The sequence below is a fragment of the Vicugna pacos genome, chromosome 8, assembly GCF_048564905.1.
Source record: "Vicugna pacos chromosome 8, VicPac4, whole genome shotgun sequence".
Taxonomy (NCBI): Eukaryota; Metazoa; Chordata; class Mammalia; order Artiodactyla; family Camelidae; genus Vicugna; species Vicugna pacos.
In genome coordinates, this window is record NC_132994.1 from 21,992,567 (window position 1) to 21,999,922 (window position 7,356).

The 7,356-nt window shown below is 37.9% G+C and overlaps 1 long non-coding RNA gene across 1 annotated transcript; it reads right to left on the bottom strand.

Moving 5' to 3' along the window:
* Positions 1 to 234: 234 nt before the first annotated feature.
* Positions 235 to 6,605, bottom strand: LOC140697668 (uncharacterized). The gene is made up of 5 exons (XR_012074854.1): positions 6,432 to 6,605; positions 4,764 to 4,867; positions 1,159 to 1,271; positions 813 to 931; positions 235 to 377 (listed from the first exon to the last, which is right to left on the bottom strand). It is a non-coding gene; the product is annotated as an uncharacterized lncRNA (long non-coding RNA).
* Between the last annotated feature and the right edge of the window lie 751 nt (positions 6,606 to 7,356).

Here is a 7,356-nt window from a genome sequence, read left to right on the forward strand (position 1 = left end):
GCCATTAGGAGACCTGAAATTTCCCATGGTAGCTTTCCCAAGTTTGAATAGTCACTTTTTGAAGGTCATTCATGTATGCATGCAGGCAAACATGTGTTTTAAGTTACTTTTAATTGTTATCATTCTTTTGGAGTTAACTATGGGTGCTTATGAAATTTGATCTATTTCTGCATATTGTCAGGTTCTCAACAACTTTATTTAGTACATTGGCTGAAGAAGGAAACCTGTGATACATTCCAGAACTAAGATGCTGGGTTCAGCTTTGACGAAAGCCCTCTAGTGCCCACCTTAAGCCCAGGTGACCAAATGACGGCCACACTCATAAAATACATGATCGCGTCTTTCATCCATCCTAATACGGCTTCAAGAGATCAGGTCTGTAAGAAATAAGTAAATAAACATGATATTATTTCCTAGCGTAACACAACAGAGTGTGTAAGTGGGATTATATAAAATCTTCCCCCATAAATTCAAAGCCCATAGCTTACTGAGGGAGCCATCATTTAAAAATTATTATTTTAACAAAATTTATAATATGATAGTGGGATATAACTATTTTTTAATCCCAGATATGCATTATTTTTCCTTTGAAAATGTCTTCTGTGTACCTATTCCACCTCACAACTTCCCCACTTCAACTCTGAAGACAGTATGATATGCATACAGCTAACTTTGCTGAGAAAATACTTCTGCAAATTTACCCACTTGGTATAGGTTACAAGGAGGTCCACTTTTTCCCCTCGTCACTCCAACCTCAGGCAGATTTTGACATAGAGGCATTCTTACACTGTATCAGTGTAAGACATACTTACACTGTTTCAGTGAACCTCCTTCCGAGATGCTGGTGCCAAGTCGATGTCAGGAAAATAATGAGTGTTGTCTATACATTCTTCCTTAAGAGACTTGTTTTTGGAGAGAAAATATGATGGGACTACAATAGGAAGAATCATTCACAGGCTGATGTTTCATTAATTCTCTCACGCAATTTTATCTGTACTCTGAAATTCAGCCATTAGACTTCTACCAAGCAGTGCTGACTTCTTTGTATTTAAAACCCAAGCTTTACAACCACTTTTAAAAACTGTTTGGCAGTATTCACTAAATCTGAGCATGTGCTTTACCCTACAGTCCCCCAAAAACAAGCACTAGAATACTCACAGCAGCATAGTGCTCAACAGTCCCACGCCGGTAGCTTCCAAAATGCTCTTCATTGTTACCCATCAGCGGTAAAATGGATAATTACACAGGTGGCATAGTCACAGAAGAGTATACTATATAGCAATGAGAGTGAATGAACCACAAATACATTTTAAAATATGGATGAATCTCACAGTGAGCAAACAGAAGCCTGAGCCAAGATTTTGGACTATATGATTCCATTTATGTAAAGTTCAAAAATTGGTAAAACCATCTATAGTGTTACAAGGCAGGAGAGTGGTTACCCTTGGGTTGGGGTTAGTGACTAGAAGAACATAAAGGGGGCTTCTGGGAATGCTGATAATATGCTTTGATGTTAGTGCTAATTAAACAGTTGCCTTTAGCTTCTGAAATTCAGTGAGCTGTAGATTTTGGATTTTCTACAAGCAATATACAGTTCAATAAAAAGTAAAAACAATACAGATGTACAGTCTCCTCAAGGGTGAGTGTGTGTAGAAGTAGTAAAAGTAGCTTGAAATGATAAAAATTCAGCTTAAAGTGTGTAATCAGTAAAGTTTTTAAGCATCTGGCTTATATTTCTTATTTTTAAAAATCTGAAAAATTTCTTATGTAGATTTAGCCTTATGCATCTAAATCATGCTTTCTCAGTTGATGGTTTTATCAGGCAGCCTTTTATCTTTCCAAACGTGTTGTAGCAATGTTCTCTAGAAAATGACTGACTTTCCCTTCTTGATTTTTGCCTTATGTTTATTCACCTTCCCACTTCCATTTCTTTCATTACAGTTTCAGATTTAAGACATTGATTACCTTGATTTTAGCTTGGTAAAAATTACTCTAAAATAGATTCTTAGATAGAAAACAAGCTATATAGCATGTGGCTCAAATTATAAAATTCTAAGCAACCATCAAAATCAGTGATCACCACTGCTTACCCATTTGTACCATCTAGGCAACATTTGGACTTCATCCATCTCCCCCATCTACATTCTATCAAATTTATATTTCTAAACTTTAACACAATGCATAAAAATTCTAAAAAATGAAGGTGACATAAATAGTTCTCAAATTAAATTAGGATATTATGAACAGAAGGAGCCAGTGTGGTCTATCAAATAACTGAGGGATGAACTTTTGGCTGATACAAGCACCACATGACGATCACAGTCTCAGAGGGCCCATCTCACTTCCCTGAGCCTCGGTGATTAAGAACAAAGGTGGCGGATATGGATGCAAATTCTCAACGTGCTACTTAGAGAACTTTACTTAATTCTATCACAGTGCAGTGAAAAGTTCATGGCAGTGCTAAACAGAGAGTGAAAGAACCATTCAAAATGCATAGAAGAAATTTCCTGGATACATTTTGAACCATTTTTCTGTTTCATACACAATAGAAACTGGACCAAGGTTTGAGTTTAGGTCAGTCTTCACGTTCATATCATTTTCTCTTTCTTTACCTCTGTATTCCTACAGTAGCCCAGCATAGAGCATATAGCATAGAGCAGGCAACACAAACATCTTTTGACTATGTGCATGCATAACTTCAAGAATGAATGGAGCCACAGGGATTTCAGAGTGGGTAATTCGCTCTGGGCCTAACGAGCAGAACTGTGAATGGCCTAGAAGACTTAGAGACATGTGGGTGTGCACTAACAGATACTTAATGAGCAGTTTAATTACCATGCCGAGCCTGGCCTGTATTACAATGCATTATTGTGAGGCTATAAATTATTTATATGGCTTAAACACATGTATCTGCTTTCATCCTCTTTTTTTTCTAAGTACTTGTATTAACTAGCATCTTGACAAAAAAAATACAATTACGTGTATTTCCTCAAGATAAGGGAGAAAATATATCTCAAATGGAAAAATCAATTTGTTAAATCTATATTTTTCATGTTATAAAGTTTTTTCACATTGAGAATTACCAGGATTAATTGCCCTCATTTGTTCTCCATGTGGCAGTATTCAGAACTTCCAATAGAAGTATTCCCCCTGCCCCCAGTGAGTATACAATAATTTCTTAAAGCTCCTTTTGGAAACATTCCCAGATGTAAGTAAATATGTTGAAAATAATAGAACTGAGAAAATAGCGTTTTTCAAAGGGAAATTTCATAAAGGTAACTTTTAGATGGAAACTAATTTTTGTTGAATTAAAGAGGAATGTGTTTCTAGAGGCCTGCGAAATACCAGCACCCTGGTTAAGTAGTGAACGAGTCCAGGCTCATCAGGACTGCAGCAGGAACTTCAGGCATTGCTTTGAAGATGGAAGCGGGTATAATTCCACAAAGTGCTTAAAATAAACACACTTGGGTCCATTGTATGGACATGAGCAGCATTACCCTTAGTAAAAGCATAGGTGAACTGGGATCCATCAACTCATAGCCACAATTGAAAGAAATCCAATTTTGTTAATGGACATAGGTTCCCAGAAAGATTGCATGAGATTGTAATTAACTACTTAAGAAAGACAGGCAGGATGTTAGTAAATGTGGTAGGTTCAACTCTAAAGTTGTGACAGAAGCAATAAGCAGTCAAACTAGCAAATGACTCTACCACTTTTTTTTTTAATTTGGGGCTTAATGGTTTTCCTGTACTGCTGAAAGTCAAAGAAAAACATAAAGAGAAAGTCCACATTTGTTACAGCAAATTCTTTGTGTGTGAAGCACAGGAAAAAAAATGGTTTAAAATTGTCCAGAAAATTTCTTTTATGCATACTTAATGGCTGGTTCACTCTCCAGCTTTTGAATGCACCATGCTAAGAAGATCAAAGAAGCAATCTCAGTTTGAGCCACTTAGCTTCAGATTGTTCTGAAGTCAGGAATTAAACACCCCTATATATCTAATAATTATGACAAGACATAAGGGATGCACCTTAGTTGGAAAACAGCTGAGAGTTTATGGCGACTGTGAGTTTGCCAACCATAGCAAGTATATGTGCACACAAATACATGAACCTACTCAGTCTTTCAACCAACATCCATTTCTTGAGCACCCACTATGTAAGGAACTATGGAAAGTTTCTAAAGTTATAATTAAAAGGATGATTGACTGCACTCAGTGAGCTCAGGACATAATGTTATAGTAGGGCCATAGACCAGTGAGTATGCCAGAAATCATACATACATTTGAAAATCAAACAAAATGTGTAGGACCTTTTTTTTTTTTTTAAGGAGTAAAAAGCACACATTTGCACAGATATCCATATATAATCCTATGTGTAATTTTGGGGGTTCACATATCTCTAAAGTCTATCCATGGACCCTGGGGTTTGTGGATCACAGATTACAACCACCGCCTGAATGGTTTTCCCAGACCTAATTAACTACCGTGATTCCTCATTTCACAGCTGCCTGACACACTGAGGGAATTTTTTACTGTCACATTGTACTAGCTATATTGCTGCATAAACCTTAACTATTCCAGAAGTCAGCAGCTAAAAACACCAAAGTGTAATATCTCACATCTTTTCTGAGGGCCAAGAATCTTAGAGTGACTGAGCTCAGTGATTCCAGCCAGAGTCTCTTACAAGGTTGCAAGAAAGATGTTGGCTGGTGCTGCAGTCATCCTGAGGTTTGACTGGGTCAGGAATATCTGCTTTCACTCACATGGGTGATGGCAAGCTTCTCAGTTCCTTGCTGGCTGTTGGCTGTAGTCCTCAGTTGCTTATCACATGAGCCTCTTTATAGGGCTGCTCAGACATGGCAGCTGTCTGCTCCCAAGAGAAGCAAGATCAGAGTGAAGAGGAAGCCACAATACCGTTCATGTCCTGGCTCAGTTGTGTAATCTATTTGTCACAAGCACCAACCCTGATACAGTGTGGTAGATTTCACAAGGACATGAATACCAGACAATGGGGATCATTGGGGACCCCCAGTGGGACCATTTGGAGACTCACTACTACGACATTCATACTACAGTAATGAAATTATCGTTGAGGTGGTCAAGGTACTTGGAGTATAGTCCAGTTTCTGAAGTTGGTTAATGGTATAATTACTTTTCATATGCAAAATGAGAGGTTTTGGTTAATAAACACTTAGATCTCTTCCAGCTTGAATATTGTGTGATTAGAGGACCTTCTGATTTTAATTTCACTTTCTAAAAGTTATGTAGCTACCAGAGAGGCAACTCTAAGAGTCAATCAAACCCCATGTATATAGTCAATAAATGGTTCCTAATTTAGGCACTTAGGAAGACAAAGTTGATTTTACCTTTTTATGAAAAGTGATAATTATTGATGATACTGCTAATCAAAATAATACTTTTTTTACCCTGAATTTACTTATCTATCAGGTGATTATTAGTAACATGACAAAGGAGTAAACCGTCAATGTTTTTCAAAAAATGTAGCGTTGTTAAAGTGTTTCAGGATTTTGTTAGTGAAACTTGGCATGTTATTAGGCATTTTCAGCTTACAGACAACTCCTAACACAAAGCCTATAAAGTTTTCTGAAATCCATTTTAGGTCACGTTGGGTATGTTGTCATCGGGAAGCAGTAGTTCATGAACGATTGCCTCAAGGACTTTTGAAGAGGATTGCAAGTTACTGAAGTGTAAAAGCCTTTTAGGAGATCAAAATATATCCTAATATCAACCCTGAGGTCTCTTGTTGCATAGTCAGGCATGGCTGCATAAAATAGATTGAATAAAACTGGAACCATTAGATAGTCCTGCTTCCCAGGATGAGTGATGGATGGCCACGGCCAAATGCCATCAACACTAACTTGACCAGTCATTTCATCATGAAAGTTTCAAGCTGTTGGTAAACTTCTCTAGCAAACCAACTTATATTGTAGTTGTCAGAGCAGAGATTCTCTACTGTCAGCAGAAGTTGCGGTAGAGTAATAATCACAATGTTGACAGCTGAAGAGATGGAACATTCTTGTTCGTTGCAACATGGTATCACAGGAACCAAGCAACATAGCTTTAAAAATCTTAATGTAAGCTCTTCTTGATTTTTCAAAATGCTTAAAATCAGGAAAATGCACTTATCATTCAGTGTGATTGAACAAATATTTAACGAGGATACGTAAGTAAATAAGATCAGCAGGACCTTTGCCATCAGGTAGCTTACAATCTAACCTAGGAAGGGGTGTAGACTGTAAACATGTACAAGGTTGATACATAGTAATTATCATTATCAGTTTTCACAGTTCTTATAGTGAAAGCCATTGTTAGGGCTCATAATTAAACATACAACAATGAGCTACAGCCTCACTCATTCACTCTCCTCCCCCTCTTCCGCCCTCCCTCTCTTTCTCCCACTCCCACCCTACCTCTTTTTGCTCTTTCCTTTCTGGACCATATGTCTTTCCTTTGCCTTTTAGTAACCTGTCTCTGCTCTTCTCTACCCTGTTCTTGGCTCAGGAGACTGATCCTAAACGGACGACATCAATACACGTCTCTGTTCTCTAGCTTTCATTTGTATTTGGCCAACGGAACAGAGTAAGCTCAAGGTTTTTACTCCCCCAGCTCCTTACTTTGCTAGGTCATCCCTAATTGGCCAAGCCCCCAGACTTATGAGTCACAAAGTCTCCTTGCCCACCCTTTTGTGCCTAGCATGGTAACAGTCTCAGAGTGTTGCACCATCCCTGTCTTTTCTCTACACATGCAGACCACACTTTTGAACATAATTATTTTATCAACCTCTTCTTAACATTGTCCTAATTTGAGTGTTCTGTTTTCTGCTAGGAAACAGAAAATTTCAGCTCCAGCTATGAGAACTCCTCACCCTTGTGTCCTCTCTTACACTTATATAGCCTCACCCCTGGGTCATCTGTTTCTTCTCTTTTCCAGGGTGGATTGTATATGATTCCAGAGACAAACAAAACAAAACAAATGAAACAAAAACAACTAGGCTCTTCAAGCATGCATTTGTTTGAGACTTGTCATTTGGCTCATTGGCTAGTGAGTGGTTCCTTTGAATTTTTGCTTCTCCCTTTTTGTTTCTGCTTTGCTGAGGGCTGGAGAGGAAACTGGCTTTGGAGTGCTGGTGAGAGGGAAGAGGCGAAGGCAAATACAGAGTAAAGAAGATGAGTACTAGATGGGGGAGGGTATAGCTTAGTGGTAGAGCACATGCTTACCATGCCCGAGGTCCTGAGTTCAAACCCCATTACCTCCATAAAAAATATATATAAATATATTTATATTTAAATATATTTAAATATATATATATATAAATACTACAGGTGTAATCTTGTT